The sequence below is a fragment of the Lemur catta genome, chromosome 1, assembly GCF_020740605.2.
Source record: "Lemur catta isolate mLemCat1 chromosome 1, mLemCat1.pri, whole genome shotgun sequence".
NCBI lineage: Eukaryota > Metazoa > Chordata > Mammalia > Primates > Lemuridae > Lemur > Lemur catta.
In genome coordinates this window covers 260,837,799-260,854,613 of record NC_059128.1, presented here as the reverse complement: position 1 = coordinate 260,854,613, position 16,815 = coordinate 260,837,799, and the positions used below count along the sequence as shown (strand labels likewise).

At 33.2% G+C, this 16,815-nt stretch overlaps 1 long non-coding RNA gene across 2 annotated transcripts in view; it reads right to left on the bottom strand.

The window, feature by feature from the left end:
• The window catches only part of LOC123642586, a 109,636-nt gene that overhangs the window by 69,377 nt on the left and 23,444 nt on the right, over positions 1–16,815 (bottom strand). Inside the window, exon 1 of one of the 2 annotated variants that reach the window (XR_006736488.1) lies at positions 11,196–11,282. The exons of the other annotated variant lie outside the window; for it this stretch is intronic. This is a non-coding gene — a long non-coding RNA (uncharacterized LOC123642586). Of the gene's footprint in view, positions 1–11,195; positions 11,283–16,815 lie in introns of those variants that run through there. 2 annotated transcript variants of the gene reach the window in all.

Below are 16,815 nucleotides of genomic sequence, written 5' to 3'. Positions count from 1 at the left end.
TTGTTTTGTTTTTGTTTTTTAAACAAACTAAGAGCAAAGTTGTAAAATGAGAGACATTTACTTCCTACTTATCTCTTATTGTCAAAGGTAAAAATATTGAAAAAAATCCCTAACTAGTTGAAGGAACAAATTAGCTGCGGTCAATTCACAATACCAGGCTAGATAACTCAGGCTCAAGTAGCTGAGTTTTGCTAGAGAAAATCATGATCAGTCAGGATGTTTTAGATGACACTGTAGCACAAACAGGCTTAAAATTACAAAGGTACATTTCTCCCGCTCACCCTAAATGTCCATTACAGGTTGGAAGGAGAGCTCTGCTAATCATAGCATCTCAGGTAAGCAGGGTAACAGGGAAACCATCTCAAATGCAGAGAAAGATTCAAGTAAAATGAAGGAACACTGACTATTAAATGCTCTGGCCCCAGGCACAACACTTATAGGCCACAACTACATTTCTATCTCCATTTAAATCACAAAAGGACTAAAACCTGCAGCATAATTTTGTCATGTGCCCAGAACAGAGGAGAATCAGAAATATGTGCTCTTTAAATTACCATAGCAATACAATAGCTACAATTGAAAATTCAGTTTTTCTGTATTGAACAGTAAATCTTAAGTTGTAGTATGTCCTAAAATTACACTTTTTTTCTAAGAAAAAAGGGGATGATTAAATTTGGCTTTGCTAGTTAACTAAGATTGAAATCTATATGACTGCAATTAAATTTATTCTAATGTAAGAAACCTAGAATATGAGCAGGCAGGTTTAGATATACAAATGATATAAACAATCATTTAAAAATTTTTACAATGGAAGATCTGTATAAAAAGGTAGAAAAGATATTATACTTCATATTTACATATTATAGCAGGAATGGACAAATCTTTATGTGCATACTAATAATAATGAGTACTTGTTAAAATGGAGATTCCTAGCCCTCTAAACTAGCATTATGATTTAATATGTCTGGTATTTGAGTTTAGGAATGTACATTTTTTAAATTGCATCTATTTAACTCTGATGTAGGCAGTCCTAGAACTACATTTTGAGAGGTGATGCTATAGCTGGTTGGTTCCAAGAAGCAAGCAGCATAAGTATGAAATTGAATGGGGAGAAAAACAAGTAGGAGTTCAATCAATCTTTGGAAAATTTTATTTAGTTGCTGAAACTGTATTATTAAAAAATACATGAAGAAAACATCTGACTTAGCAGTCTCAAAAAGATGCAGTAGCAATGCAGTGACACTGTATCTCTGTTCTGCAGGAAAACTTTGAAAAACTGATATGCCATTAGCCCCTACTTAAATTATGAAGAACAGGGGTATACCATTCTCTTTACGGATAATTGCCAAGTTGGTATCTCTGATCCATACTCCTTTTACTGAATGCCAGACTCATATATCCAATCTTCTACTCAATATCCCCACTTGGGTAGACCTAACAGGTCTAAAATCAGATTCTTTATTCTCTTTCCCCAAACTGATGCTCCTGAAGCCATTTTCATCTTAATCAATGACCACTATCCTTTCAGTTACTCAGGTCAAAAACCTGGAGGTTTTGATTCACATTTTTCTCTACTATTTAACTTCGAAATGTTTTCTCAACCATTTTCTCAATCTTTCAGCAAACCCCGTCCGTACTTCCTTCTAGAATCTGACCATTTCCTATCATCACCATCCTACTCTAAGCTACCGTATTGTCTCATGTGAACAGTTGTAACGATCTTCTAACGGTCTCTTGAGAGATGTGCTGGTAAATGTTTATCAATAACTTTGTTTATAAATAATAAATACACATGTATAATGTAAAAGAAAGAAAAAGAAAGGAAGGAAGGAAGGAAGGAAGGAAGGAAGGAAGGAAGGAAGGAAGGAAGGAAGGAAGGAAGGAAGGAAGGAAAAGGAAAGGAAAAGAAAAGAAGAAAAGGAAGGAAGGAAGGGAGAAAGGGAGAGAGGAAGGAGGGAGAAAGAATGAAGGAAAGGAGGAGGGAAGAAGGCAAGAAGGAAAGGAGGAAAGCAAGCAAGAGAGGAAGAAAAAGAAGGAGAAAGAAGAGAAAAAGAAGGAGAAAGAAGAGAAAAAGAAGAGAAAAAGAGGAGAAAGAAGGAGGAAGGAAGGAGAGAGAGAGAAAGGAAGAAAAAAAACTGGAAAGAAGGAAGAAAGAAAGAAAGAAGGAGGGGAGGAAGAAAGGAAAGAAGGGAGGGAAAAGAAATCCGGTATTTATAGCTTTTGCAGATTTCCATGGTGTAAACACTCCCACCTTGGAAGTGCATGCTCTGGGAAAAGAACAATGGCCTCTGGTGAGTTGGTAGCAGTCAGCCCCAACGTAACACTGGTTCTCCCCTCTTTCATACTTCCCAGCTGATAACCTCTTCACCACACGGCAGCCAGAATGACCTGAGTCTGATGATAGCACTGCTCTGCCCAAAGCCTCGGGAGAGGCTCCTCAATTCACAGAGTAAGAATCTCAGATCTTCACAGGAACTCCAAAGCTAACAAGGCAGTGCCCAGGCCCCGTCCACTAGCTCGCTGCTCTCACTGTCCGCTACTGTCCCCCGGCTCACTGCATTCCAACCACCTTGACCTCTTCATCTGTCTTTGAACAGACTAAACATGCCCCCACCTCAGAGTCTCTGCTTCCAATGCCTTGTCTCTAGATACGTGCTTGACACTCTCTTTTCCTTCCTCCTGGCCTTCGAATAAATAGCGCCTAATCAGGGAACCTTGCTTTGAAAATCTGACCTAAAATGGCACAATAACCTTCACTCTCCACTCCTTCAGCTTGTTTTATTTTTCATCATAGCACTTTTTACCTCCTTATATTTATACTCATACATAAATGGATAGTTATTATTATCAATATTTATTTATGTCGCTCTCCTTAAAGGTACACCCATTGGTTCACAGCTATACCCCCAGTACCTATGACAGTGTCTGTCACATAATGAACTCATAAAATCTTATTGACTAAAGAGACACACAGTATACAAGCATATAAATGAAGGAGGTAATTCCAGGTAATGAAAAGTGTCATAAAGTAAATAAAAGGGAAGGGTGAGGGACCCCACGGTCAGGGAGGGGGTGGGGGGTGTGCAGGGGTTGGTGGGTGATGTGCTCCTCAAGAGGTGATATTTAAGCTAAAGTGAGAATGACAGTGTAATTATTAACAGTATAGTCAGCACACAAATAAAATTCATTACAGAGTAAAAGAGAAGCAGCAGCTTTGAGGATGATTTTAGGGTTTTAAAAAAGACCTGGCAAAACAAATCTATTGTTAGGTATGTTCTCAAAAAGTACACACTGAGTTCTAGAAGGATGGGGTAAAATGATGTTATTTCATGTAAAAGAGGAGAAAAAGAGACATAAAGAATCCGCTCCCCTAATCCCCCATCCCAGACAAGGATAGGAAGGAGCTTTGCAAAATTCAAGGAGAAACCCTTATATTTGTACATTTTCAAAGTACAATTTCAAATTTGTTTACAGTATTTATCTTTCACCATAAACACTGAAAACAGAGTTTATTATGCCCATCATTGAGAGAAAAGAACCGAGACGAATGCCTTCTCAAAGGCCAAAAGGCTAGCAAGCTAGCAAGCCAGGTCTAGCAGCCAGGTGTCCTCACACTGTCCATTATGTTGTGTCCATTAGGATACGCTGCCTTGATGAAAATTGGCAAAAGATTATCTGGAGGTTGCCAATCTGCTCTGTATGAACTCGGACCCCGACAGTTGATTTACATTTAAATTCCACAGACTTGAATTAAAGGTTGACTTTGAATGCATGGCAGGAAGGTCAACAGTAACATTAACTTTCAAAGATTTCTTAATGCCCCCCAAATTAAGTACAGACTCCTATAGCAGGCATCCAAGGCCATCACAGTGTGATTCTAGGGAGAGCTTCCAGCTTTACCTCATATAGTTTTAAGACCTTTTCGCCCACACCAGACCATTTGCCCAAGTCATCCAACATGAACAAAAGCAAAGAGAGGGGAAGGTATAATTTGTTCCACCTGTAATATCTACTCTCTGCTTCTCATGTATTTCTGTCTCTATTTAGCCATCTTTTAAGAACTCTTTTGCAAACCCCTCAAATCAGTTATGATTGCCTCCTTTAAAGTCTGTCTTATGACACTAATCATCTCCTGCCTGGTACTATAGTTATTTGAGTAATTGTTAAATATCTCATTCCCCAAATGGAACATAAACAATTTGAAAAACTAAAGTCTGTTCCTTCTGTATCTTCTTCAGTTTTGTATTCTTTTTGCAGAGAATCTGCCATAGAATGGGAAATCAGTAAATATATGTAGAATTAGATACAATTGATTCAAAGAGAATGAATGCAACCTTCAGATTAGTGATTCTGACACACTTTTGAAGGCAGAAGGAAAAGATATGGGAGAAATAGAGCACGGAGTGAAATCAATAAATGAAATTATTTGGGAGAATGAAGAGAAGTAGAAGGAAATGGAAGGGGTCAATTGTATCATCAGTAGCTGGCACAATGCATTGTACACAGTAGCTGCACAATAAATGTCTATCAAATGAATAAATGAATGAATGAACAAAAAGAGGAGAATAAAAGAGGACAAAGAACTATGGAAAGATAAGCTTAAAACTGGGTCCATCATTTTAAACTAAATGGGCTGATTCCAACAGAAATTAGGTTATTGGCATAAAACATATGATTAAAGGGATGAGAGAAAATTTTCTGGCTTCATTACCTCCTCTAATATTCTTTTGTTTTGAAGCATTTTCCTAACTAATTTAATTTGAGGCACAGAACAATTTTGTGAGTAGGCTGAAGAAACATGATTCCACCCATTTTATAGATAAGGAAGAGGATCAGGAAGGTTAAATTTCCAGGATAAGATCAGAATCCAGTGCAAAGTGAAAACTTGAACCAAGGTCCTCTAACTTTCTGATATTCTAGCTGTGATCTCATAGACCAGCAATATTTTCACCCCAGGGGTCTTGTGAGAAATGCAGAATTTCAGAGTCTACCCCAGATGCCTGAATCAGAATTTGAATATTAAAAGTATCCCTGGGTTCCTCCAATTTGAAGGAATATTAAAGTTGACTCCTTAATGGACATAAAACTAGATATAAATATGTCTGCTTTCAAACATATATATCATGCTATGTGTGTGTGTGTATGTGTGCATATATAGCAATAGAATCATCATATAGAAATATTACCCTTATTTAATATTGGCCATTACCGTAAATAACATTTCCATATTATATAAATATAATTAATATAACATAATAAATATTTAAATATTGCTCGATAATATTAAATTATGATCATTTATGTAAAATATATGATAATAAACATGAATTAGAAAGAAAATAATTTAAACTCACAGACATAGCCCTTAAAGGAAAAAAAAAGTAAAGGTATGAACATATTTTTAATTAAAGAAAAATTGAACAGTCTAGTGGGAGTAAATGTAGATGGATTCAATCATTTATCCGAGAAGAAAACAATACAAAAGGGGACACAAAATAATATGGCAAGCACAATAGCTGGCATCCATCTGTAAAAACAAAGTACTGAGAGATGCTTATTTCAACCCCTGTTAACATCAGGGGGTCTGCACACACACAGACACACCAGAGCTAAGTAGAATGGATTTGATGTTCAACAAAAATATGAAGGTTGTGACATGCTAATTAAAGGAAATTGCTTTGGGTGATCTTATTTTAGTAATAATAAACAAGAATTTTTGAAAAGCAGGGCAATATAGAGCCTAAACATGGCTTCTTATAAGCATATGCGCTGGCTCATCCCTCAGATAAAAGAATGGACAGGAGTGGGGAGGTCATTTCCCCTTTCAGAAAGGAGGGAAGATTGTTTTTATTTTGCATTTCTTAGGTTCAGACAAAGCATTTTTTAAAAGCAGTTCAAAGTTCAGAGCTGAGTCCAGACTCAATTGCTACAGCTTTCCAGTGTCAGGATTTCTGCATGTATTTTAAAATTTTCCCATTGCCATCTGGTTACGATTAGTATTATTTTCACCTTAGTAAAAATGTAAAGGGAACAGAGGGGAAGAGAAGGTAAGTATGAATAAGAAAGAAGCAAAGGTAGAAAGAGATGTTCCAATGGGAAGGGACGTACAAAAGGGAGAATAATTAAGATAGGTCCTGAAAAATGAATTACATTTTCTAGGTAGAATTAAAAAAAAAAACCACATTATATTATCAAAAAGAGAGATAGGTTCTTTAAAAATATACAAAGGTCTATTTTTCTATGTAAAATTGAAAGGCAATAGTGCTTATACATTTAAATTATCAAAAATCAAAAGTATTTTAATTAAATATCTGACATCAAATAAGTCATTTGAAAACCTTTCATCTGTAAATATTTTGCATTGATATGTTTTCAAATTGGGAAGTACTATTTGAAAGAAAGAAGAGTTCTAGGTTTTATGGCACAGAGAAGATAATTTTTCACTGCTAAAATTGCATGACTATTTCCAATGTGCCTGATATAATGAAAAGTAAAGCCTTTTACAACTTTATACTGGCTTTAGAGTTTTCAGAACTATAACATTAATATGTTCAAATGATTTTTCCAACTACAAGAAACATCTCACCCAATGAGTATTCAAATATGTATTCTAAAAACAAACATACATACACACAACATCATCTAAGCTGAGTGCCTGTGAGAATCTCCATTGGGTTTAGAATTGATTATATTTATCTTATGATAATGGCAATGTGTCCTTTGAGAATCTTGACTTTATGTGAAATGCTTCCCTGTGTTTATAAATAGGATGCACAGCTTGTTTCTGTAATTTATCTTTCACTTACTGTTTACTTAAGAGTATATTAAGGATTACATCCTCACCATCCTGACTGTACTATTCATTATTTTATTTGAGAATATGGAGCTGTCTGTAATGTACCAACACCTACTATGTAAAGAGAGTAGAATCCGGAAAGTATATGAGATTCTGGGATTAAACTTGGAGAATTCTGGGAGTTCATAGTATATATGCATATTTGATTTAAAGTGGACAGAGTTATATTCAGATGATTATCTCTCATGATAGCACGTTGAAGCTGCTTTCTTCTCCCATTTGACTATGAGCTCCACAAGGACAAAGACCTTGCATTAGTCATGTTTTAATTCCCAATACATAGCACAGTATTTGGCTCAAAATAGATACACAGATTAATTCATTTGAGGGTTTTATAAACTGAAGTTCATAGTGTTTTGGTTTCACGTGCTTAGGAAGGTAAATTTGAACCATAATATAAATAATCCCATGTACTGTTACAAAGTAGATCCCAGAGACCTTTCAAAACATGTCACCATAGAATTCATTGCTTCAAGTGATACAGCCAAAAAAGAACCCATTCATGATTTTAAGTCATTTATTATTTAGCCAAATATCTGTATTTAGAATCCACCTATATTTATATTTAGAGATTTTACATATAACCTATCCACAGTAATTTAGTAGACAAAAGATCATTTGGAAATTAAGTGGCTTATCTGTCAAACATGTGTATTTCAATATCCCTATTCATAGATTTTCCATTTTTTATTTCCCTCTTGATAATCTCACCCAAGATGTCAAGTAGGTTAATGCATCTGACAAAATGCCCAAAATGAAATGAAATGCAATACAACACAAAAGAGTATATATTGCTTAAAGATTCTTTGTCTCAGTTTTATAAAAACTCAAAGGTAATGAAGTGGGGCTGAGTTAGAGACACATTTAAAAGATTTCTGGCAATTTTCAGAACCCTGATGTCAGGAGTTCACTTAGACATTGCTTAGACAATTGTATATCAGAGTATATAAATGTTTGTTAGAAAAGGAATAAATGGGTAAATATAGATGTTTATCCAGGTGAATTATAGAAATCGGCAAGATAAACTATATGACTTCTTGATATAATAGCTAAATCTTCAAGGAAAAAATTAGAGTGTCCAATATTTTCCATGGCTGATTCTCTCTTTTTTGTCTAATCTCCCTAATTGGTTTAAATAGTTTTGTTGATGAATAGAAAACCTCTGAACTTATTGACCTCCTGGTGGCTATAACTTACCTACAAAGATGGACTCAGAGAGGAAATTAGGCAGTGGTGTGCTGGTAAATGTTCAGCCCCCAGTTTCGAAAAAGGAAAGAAAAAAGCCCTGATTTACAGCTTTTGCTGATTTCTATGGTGAAAAAAGACTCCTGCCATAGCTAATTTTAAGCTAAGAGGATGACATCACAGAGGGTGGAATTAGGAAGAGATAGCTAAAATTGGCTCATTCAATCTGGGTTAAGCCAGCTTCAGGACATCAATAAAATCAGGTCATATTAAATTAATAAGTAGTTTTTATTAAGAAAATTAATTAAATAATTCTGTGAAATGGTGTCAACTATACACTCTTCTTAGGGATACACTATATATATGTATATTATTCTTTTGAATCCCCTAAAAACCATTACAATAAGGAATCTATTTTACATTGTTTAATATAGCACCCCCCTCATGTTTATTTGATTCAGGGTTTTTTGTTTTCCCAGAACACCTTCTAACGTCTTGCAGAATACTACAGAATGCTATTTGGGAGATGCGGCTCTATTCACATACTTGTAGTCTCACCGAACAAATAATAATCATTTAGTAATCACAGATTACTGACAAAAAGTACCTATTTGTATAGAAAAGTCATAAGAAAAAGGTTAAAAATGATATAAAAGCAAATAAAGGAGGTTCTCTCCAGTCTTTCATGAGATTGGATTGTTCTTATATAATTGTTTCATTGATGCAACCATAGTTGAATTCACTTATTAGAGAGACATTTATTGAGCATATACTACATTCAAAGCATTATCAGACACTAAGGAACTGAAAAATTTCAGTCTGCTTATTTTACTTATAAGGGTAGATGCCCCATTAGAGAAGGCCAATTTTAGTTGTCTTTTCATTATTTTTGTAGTGGAGAGGTAAAATATAATAATTACTCTAAAATTTAATTTGAAGGAATATTTGAATCTAACATGTCTTGTTATGTGAGTAGGGTATTTTGCAAACTACATGCAGTATGTACACACTTTACACAGCTATTTAATACCTCAGATATAGAGAAACTTTCTTAAAGAAAGATGCTATCATTTTCTCCCTAAACACTCAATATTAAATATTCTTATCTGCATATTAATATGGTAAAGTAATAACATTTTATTAACTATCAGTCTGACTCTATGAGAATGTCTCTAAGTGTTCACATATGTCCACATTTGGCAAGTTAGTGTAATTTATGTTCACATATAAATATTCAATAAAACGGGATATGTTTTTGAAAAACTAAAGAGCGGGAGTAGGCTAAATGTGAAGTGGAAAAAAATAACAAGAATCCAACTGTCAATTTTGTGACAGATTTCATGGCTTAGCCTCTTTTTCCTTTAACCACAACTCACAAATTATCATGCAATGTGAAAATCTTACTGTTTCTGTTTTTGTTTTTTTTTTTCCCCCTTTGGAGAATTGACATGTAAATTTTCTGCTGGTGAAATAGTTGGCTCTTGATCTTTCATAGGAAGTATGATTTGTGGTTAAATCAAAAAATTCTGATGTTGAATTATCTTAGCAGAATGTAAAGGAAAGAAACTAGAACACAACTGCTTTAAGATAATATGTTCGTTGCTTATATTACTGTATGAATTATTGTCATACTGAAATAGTGACATGCCAATAGTTCATTTCTTACCCCATACACTTTTCTCACGAGGCAAAAATAGAAACTAATCTACCTCAACATATTCAAAGAAACAAAACAACATGCATATGTTTGTTTACCCATGAACCTAGTTCAAAACAAGGTACCAGTATGAAGGAACATACCAGCAAAATCATTTCCTGATTTCTCAATTGAGAGCATACAATTGTTGCTAACATGATCACCAACACTAGATTGTTTTTATAAAGCTGCAAATAAATTTTCCTTCAAGATAAGTATTTGAAATGAATACCTACATATAGGACCATATGGTGCTCATATACAGTAACATACATACATAGCTTCTGAAAAATAAATTTAATTAAAGTTGTTTTATGCCTTGTCCTTTGGATCATTCTTTCCTTTTTTGTTCCCTAATTTTAATAATATACTTGCAAACAAAAATTGTTCAAAGGAAACACTGCATGAAACATCCATAGTTAATTGTACATAGTTGGAAGAAGATACCTAAATCTGAGCTCTTCCAATATTGAGTTGTGGTACCTTGTCAGAGGAATATCTTATCTATGTTAACTATACATATGTCTGCATTTTGTGTGGTTATTATAGCAGATCTTTCCTCAGTAATACAGAATATGCTACATTTCATATTCATCAAATTTTTATTCAAATAACATTAGCTGCTAGTATATCATATTATAGGATTCAACTTTTATAACTAAACATCTCACAGAAAAGAAAAAACATTTCTATTTGAATCTATAGACTCACTGATATATCAACTAGAAAGACATGAATTAAAAACAAGACTGTTGTCAGAGGCAAATGGTTTTGCTACAATTTGAACTCACTGTAAGCATATTTTAAAAGGCAGAGGAAACCTCGCACTTTCTTAGAACAATAACACCACACCAAGGAAGTTTCTCACCAAACCTCCTCTCTCTCCTCATGAGATCCACAGAAATGAACCTGAGATCTAACCACAGAGAATCCTGCGCAGGAAATCCAAAAGAATCAGGTCAGAGAAAGAAATTCACAAACCCATATAGTCTGTGTTATAGTACTACGAAAAGGGGAAATACTTTTAAATGGTATACATAATAAAGTTAACATTAACAATAGGCTGTGTCCTGCCATTGGGGTGGGGGGGTGCCTTGACCCTTGACCTCTGTTCACATAAAAGCCTGAGAAATAAAAATCATGTTTATCGTCGTCGCTGGTTGTTTTATACAAATTTACTGTCTTCATTTAAATTGGTATAAGGAAAAAAAATTCTATTTTGAAATAACCCAAGTCTGGTTCTTAATAGTCATGTGACTTTTTTTTTTCTGCCAGCCATGTGCTCCGTATCATTTTACTCTGAAATAACTATGCGGATTTCAGCTCAACCTGCCTTTGCTTATAATGCATGACATACCCCGTGAGGGAGCCTGAGAACAGACTCCCTTGAAAAGCAAGGTTCTCATAGTTGGCCTGTAACCATGGAAGCAGATGCCGTTTTCTTCTTACCCTGCTTACCTCTTTGCAGCCTCGAGCTGCTCCCTATTGTTAAAGGGGGTACGCCTTGATTTTTCTTCATCATGACCGAACTTGCCTCTTCTTCAAAGGGCATGATGCTGCAGGTCATTGGTCTAGACTGTTTGCACGGTCCAGAGAACAGCCTTGATGTAACCCTTGCTCCGTCTGAGCCACACCACCAGCCGTGCATCTGCAGACTGTAGGGGGACATTGGAGATCTGTATTTGAAAAGAAGTCTGTCTGATTTTGCCATTGTGCCTTTTCACTCATCGATCGAATGAATATCGAACCTTCTGTCGTTGCATGTGTGAAATAGATAGCTTAGCAAGCACTTTTGTGCCCAACCTGTGCAGTGGGCCAAAAGGTTTTCCTTTTAGTCTCAAGAATTTTTTTTTTCTTCAGACTTTATGAATTTCGTGTTAGCTTAAATTATTTATATGCTTTTATCCAACTGTTATGATGACTGTTTCAGTTACTTCATCTGCTGTGACTTTTGGTGTTAGAAGAAGCATTTTGTTTTCTGTCAACTATGTTTGTTTTCTTTTGTAGCTTTTTAAGATCTGCTAGCTTAACTCGTTAACTAGAAAGAATGCAACTTCTACTATACCCTAGTAAGCCAAAGAGTTGAGGTATACTTGTAAGGAGATGATGAGATGGTGTCTACCATTTAACAGGTTTAATTCCAGAAAGGTGAACTTGAACTGCCACAAGGTAATTTCAGTGATTTGTAAGAGTAAGTAAATCAAATAATCACATTGATTTTAAGTTAAACAAAATTGTTTGATGAGATCTGTTTCAAGGGAAAATTTCTCTTTGTTTTTATCCCTTTAAAAATGTGTGAAAATGTTATTCTGCAGCATTGAAATATATTTAAAGCACATAAATTCATTGTGATTTGTGAACAACACATAAAATCACTGCAATTTGGTATGTTAAATAAATACCGTATATTTAAAATGTATTTCTTATGGCATGATTTAATCAGAAAGAATATAATATGAAAATATGTCATTTTCATTTCATTTGTAATACAATTACAATTCAACTTGTCATCAATAACTGATGTTAACAATAACTGATGGCAACTATACCACCTGCTCATTCTAAAATGTATTCTTTTGCTGTGTTCTTGTAAAATCAGAATAACTTCAAAATGCCGCCTATACTAATCTTCAGCATATTGCTTAGCCAGTACTGTCTGTATGTGTCATCAGTTTTTATTTTTTTTGTTTCGTTTTAAGAAACCACTATTTCATACTTCGAGGCATACCTATTTTCTCTAATTGCCACAGGCAAAGGGGAGGTCCATGACAGAATAAAGAAGGTTATTGTGACAGATGAAACATAATTCACAATGAGTACTCTTTTCATCCAGCCTTAAGTAGCAGAGGATTACTTCCAAGCTGAATTTTGTGGCAGAATGTATGAGCTGATTTTATTAACATACGAGGATAGGGCAAAGGCAGAAAACCTATTTTCTCTTCAGCTGGGTGGTGGTTATTTTGTGTGTGTCTGTTTTAGGATCTTATTTTGTTCCACCTCAAACAGAAGATATGCTGGCCAGAAGAGAGTCTGAAGAAACCGAGGGAGCAGGCGGGGAGGGTAGAATATAAGAAATTTCAAGCAATAAAAGTTGCTGGTTTTCTAATGATAAATGACGAGTTAAATATATAGTATTTCTACATTCTTTGGCATGCACATGAAATAAAGTCATTTGTTTTCAACAAACATATGAGCTGCAAAAGTAGGTAAATTTTATTTCATAAACTTACCTTTCTTTAGATAATGACTTTTTGTCTTTTTCATATTCTTGATATCATAATGCTTTGTTAGATTTCTAGATACTGGTTAGTTTTATGTGAAGGTTTAATACCAAATTTTTGGTTAAATATGTGTGTTTATTTGGATATTTTACTTGCTTTCAATCGTTTGTTTTGCTTTTAAGGACAAGGATTTTATTTGATCTTCATAAAATTTTTATATGTAAATACAAAGAATTTTTTCTTTTCTGTTTATGAGGTCAGATTGTAAATTAGCTAAAGGAGAGGCAAAAACTTGTACTTGATAAATATCTGTGCATGATAAGAAATCTCAGACTATAAAATTGATTGTAGTTCATTTGTTTTAAATAGATTTTTATTTACCATTTAGATTTAATTGTTTCTAAAAATTGTTTTTTTTTATTTTCTAGTACTTTATAAAAGTTGTAGATGAAGTAGTTTTCTATCTATAAATGGAAAAGTATGCAGTTGTTCTGTCTGCTAGTATACCCACTATTACAGAACTTACAACAAAGTGCTATTTCTCTACTATGTTTCGTCCATTGTGGTTTGTTATTCCCAAAAGTGAAAAAAAAAAAAAAACCCTAAATTTGAAATTGAGGTCTTTCTCAATTTATTGGATCAATTTCATTTCAAATGTTATAATGTAAAATTCAAATGCACTCAATTTATTTAGGTATTCCCTGGAAGAACACATAAAGACTATAATCTATAACTACTTCTCTTATATATTTTTCTTAAGACAAAATAATATGGTTCTTTTGATACACAAATTATACAAATCATATTAATTAAAATTATTTCATTTATTTAACTTCACTTTGTAGCCAAAAAGTAAGTAAAATATGCCATATGATTCTTTCATCTTAAAATTTAACAGTTAACAAATACTTATTACTGCATTAAAGATTTACTTCTATTAACTGCTTTTTCAATTCTCTTTATGTTGTGATTGAATTTTTTCTGTTCAAAATGCAGTAATTTAAATAAAAGAGTGATTGTTCTATAACTTCAGAAAAGATAAGAAACCACATAATTATGATTTCTATTTGTTGATTAAAATAGAGATCTTCCCTGTCCTTCCTACCAAAAAAAAAAAAATACTGAATTAAAGCATATGTCTAGGATATATTTTTAGAATATTATTTTATATATTTTTGTTAATACAACTAAAAGGTAATATTTGAACAAAATAAAAATTTTAAAGGAAAAGAATAAAGATATATAGCAATTATTGCCAGAGTATCTGCAGAAATTTCCTATCTATAGTTTTCATATCCTTTCTACTAATTAGTCTATAGAAACAAGCTAATGTACACATTTTGGTATTTGGTAAAATTTTCTACTTCTGCTGTTATTTCATAATTATTGCTTTATATAATTTATTTGACATAGATACATAATTTGTCATTAGAAAATATGAATGACAAGTGATATTTTCAATAAAATATAGGGGAAAAAACTTTAAGATGAATAAAGTTGTTACAGAAATTTTTTAAATATGTGGTTAACAGTATAAATGTTTTAAATAATAAGCTTTATTTTATTCATAGTTAAAATCAAATGAGACATGCTGGGTGAACATATCTAAAAGTAAAATTCATTTGCACTCCTTAAATACTATAAAATATGATAGGAAAATAATCATGTGAATCTGAGGATGAGATTTTGTTTGGCAATTGCATGGCAGCTTTATAAAACAATATTATAAACCTGAAAATGATATCATTATTTTATTTTTATAAATTAACTGAATACTCAGCATAGTACTCCAAAAAATTATAGAAAATAGAAGGCGGTATATTTTCTTTTCATGTATGATCTTTGCAGAGTCAACCTCTGTTTTATCCAAAATTTATTTCCTGTGTTTCAGACTCAGACCATTTTTCATATTGCTGTCTTCTTCCTCCTCCTCCCTAGAACACATTTTGCTATAAACTTCTGCACCAATCACTAGGAAAGACACAAACAGCAGTAGCAGTTCAGGAAGCAGTCTTGTGAATGTAAAAATCACAGACTTTGATTTTATAAGACAAGTTGGATAGAAGTCAAAACTGCCACATGTGGTGTGAAAAAATGCCACCCTGGTGTGAACAAAAGGTTTAAAATGGAGTCAAGAAGCGTGCAAGCTTGATGTCTAAGCTTTTCCTGTGAATTGTCTGCCACAACCTGCAGGGTATCAAGTGGGCTGGGAAGAATAGAAAGCTCTTGGAAGCTACAACTGAGAAACATCGGCAGTCAAATGTGTTAGTTTTTTTTGCTTTGGTTTTTTTTTTATTTATTTATTTTGTTTTGCTTTGTTTTGTCTCATTTAGGCATCATTATACTAAACTGTTTTACCCAAAACATAAAACAAATCCAAAAAAAGTCACATAATGTGTGAAGAAACTGTTGCTTACAAATGAATTGTTAGTTTGGGGTTTTTTCTGGGTTTCTTTTTTTTTTTTTTTTTTTGGCATTCCTTCATTTATAGGAAAGCAAAATTACTGACTGCACTTTACATTTTAAATTCCTTGTTTTGTGGGCCTGAGTTTTATTTACAAAATGGTGAGTACGGAAAAAGGTTCATAAAGACCTGACTAATAGAAGAAAAAATGTAATTATGATACTCAAGTTTGTTTGATTATCTTCTAAATTATCAAGAAAAGATGGAGGAAAAGACAAGGAGTTCACTATTGGAAACAAGCATATCATTTCTTAATAAGTAATAAAACAATAATTCTGAATTCAGTAGAAATGGTCCTTCAAGAAATACTATAATATACTGCTACATTAGACTAAATTATACCTTTCCTAATATTTTGCAATGTAAAAATTTACTCATTGGCCAAAAATATTTGTTAACCATAAAAAATCAGTCAATAAATCCAAAGTCAAGCCATCATCATTTACTTAAATAACAAAAAAAGATAATTCAATTTTAAGGACAATTAAAATGTGTACAACTGCATCATAACCCCCCACTTCAATAATCTTAATATGTTTATAAAGGCACAACTCTATGAATGCTAATTACATGATAAAGTATGAAGAACATTTAAAGAAAGTAACATTTCCTAGGTGATTGTGATCTAATCAATACAACACATCTAAATGCAACAAGAAATATCTTTTATGAGCATTGGAAATATCCTTAAACTTTGAAGGTGGTTTTATTACATTTGCATCTTATCTCTTATTAAAGATTGGGTCTAAAGCCAGCAAATCCCATTGGTTATGAATGCAGGTCAAGACAGGAACATTTTTCTATTTACTCTTTGTAACACTGGATAGAAATCAATCTGTTACTTTCATTACAACCACACAATCAATTCCATTTAAAGTATAATACAACAGCCAAGTCCAAGGACAATATGGATCCTTGGAAAAAGCTCATACCATTTGCAGAGCTGTATTTGATACAGCTCCCGGTAAATTGTTTTCTTTCTAATTAGTGTACATGGTCATTTAAAACAAACATGCCTAAACTGGTATTGCAACATAGGATCCAACCAGAAATTAAGAGTACAATATTCATTAAAGTTACATTTTTTAAAAAGCATCCTTTTTAAACAATAAAAACCTTAGGAGGAAGCATTCTCTCTACATTTACTTTAATGTGATATAGCCATTTTGTTATTTCAAAAAAATTTACGCATACCAAAAATTCTATCTTGAAATTAGCATATGACATCCTTTATTTCAAATGTCAGCTTCCTTCCCTCTCTCAATAAATGACTTTATTCTGATTAATCTTATCTTGCCTCAAAATTACCAAGATTTTTGCTTCTAGAAGCTTTCTTGCACAAAGCATATCTCAGTAAACAAAAGAAGTATGACTGTTGTATACTTCATGTACA